This window comes from Canis lupus, chromosome 22 (genome assembly GCF_003254725.2).
Source record: "Canis lupus dingo isolate Sandy chromosome 22, ASM325472v2, whole genome shotgun sequence".
In the NCBI taxonomy this organism is placed as follows: Eukaryota; Metazoa; Chordata; class Mammalia; order Carnivora; family Canidae; genus Canis; species Canis lupus.
Genome location: NC_064264.1, coordinates 37538736 through 37540422, shown reverse-complemented (window position 1 = coordinate 37540422; position 1687 = coordinate 37538736). Strand labels below are relative to the sequence as shown.

Sequence of the window (1687 nt, the reverse complement as noted above, 5' to 3'; positions counted from 1 at the left end):
ATGTATGAACACATTAAATTGAAGATTGTAGTGATAATAAAAGGTACATTTCACATGTCTCACCTAGAATAATGTTTTTCTTGCTTTCTAAAGTAGAATACTAAAAATCAGTTATGTTTCTCATTTCATTTTCTCATACAATATTTATTCTATGAAAAGACTAAATATGCAAATTGCTTGCTTTATTTTTTTAACTTTATGAGCTTCTTTTATTTTTTATTTTTTCTCTGGAACTTTGCAGATTTCCACATACATATTTTTTTTTTTTTTTTTTTTTTAATGATAGGCACACAGTGAGAGAGAGACGCAGAAACACAGGCAGAGGAAGAAGCAGGCTCCGTGCACCGGGAGCCTGATGTGGGATTCGATCCTGGGTCTCCAGGATCACGCCCTGGGCCAAAGGCAGGAGCTAAACCGCTGCGCCACCCAGGGATCCCTCCACATACATATTTTATACAGATTTTGTTATAGCAAGAATTAGTGTCAAACACCACTCATTGAACCAGAGACCCTTGTGATGTTGGCAAAAGACTTGCCCCTCATGTAGCACACCATCTACACTTGTGAGTTCATCAACCAGCCAGAGACTAAAATGTGCTGTATTTTTTGTGGTAATGTGACTAGTGCTGTATTTTTAACTTCGATGTCAACTTATTTATTGATAACATATAAGACAGAAATTAATTTTTTAACATATACTTTGTATCCTGTAATACTGCTATTATTGCTTTATTTGTTCCAGGGTATTTTCATTGTTTGGGATTTTCTACACAGTTGTCATCTCTGAACAAAGAGAGTTTTATTTCTTCCTTCCAGTCAGTGTAAGTTTTCTTCCTTTTCTTGTCTAATAGCACTAACTAGGACATCCAGTAAGATTTTTTTTTAAAGATTTACTTATTTATTTTAGAGAGTGGGGGGAAGGGCAGTGAGAGAGAGAGAGCAAGCAGAGTCTGCACTGAGTGCGGAGGCCAATACAGGGCTCAGTCTCGTGACCCTGAGATCACCACTTGAACCAAAACCAAGAGTTGGATCTGTAACCCACCAGACCATCCAGGTGCCCTTCCAGTAAGGTCTTTAAAAACAAGATCAGTGAGTGAACATCTTTGTGTTGTTCCTGAAATTTATTAGAAAGCTTCCAGTTTCTTTAATTAAATATGATGTTAGCTATAGAGGGTTTTTTTGTAATGTTACTGATAAATTGAGGAAGTGTCAAACTCTAATGCCTAAATTCTCTATTGTTAGTTTGATGGTGATTTTATTATACATGCCATTGAATTTTGACATGTATAGTAAAGCTTTTTCTGCGTGTATTGATATGCTCAGATGATTTTTTATAACAATAAAAACAAAACAACATTAATATGATCAGCTATTATAGCAATATTTATTAAATAGTTAACATGTTTTGAAACTGGGTTAGGTTCTCTTACATAGCCCATTTTATTTAATTATATTAGTAAACCAGTGTTTCAATATTATTATCATCTATTTTTTTAGAGATGGTGAAATTTAAGCTCACATAAAGATGTTAAGTAGCTTGCTCAAGAGTCACAAAGCAGGTAAGTAGTACAAATGTTTATGAATTCGGAGATCCTAGTTTTAGAAGAAACTTCTAGTCACTATACTTCAAATTTGCATATTTCTGAACAACTCATTCACAAGTATTTTTAAATATCTTATTTACTGT

At 34.0% G+C, this 1687-nt stretch overlaps 1 pseudogene; it reads right to left on the bottom strand.

Moving 5' to 3' along the window:
• Positions 1–463: 463 nt before the first annotated feature.
• LOC112656179 (small nucleolar RNA SNORA62/SNORA6 family) lies at positions 464–601 on the bottom strand (annotated as a pseudogene).
• Between the last annotated feature and the right edge of the window lie 1086 nt (positions 602–1687).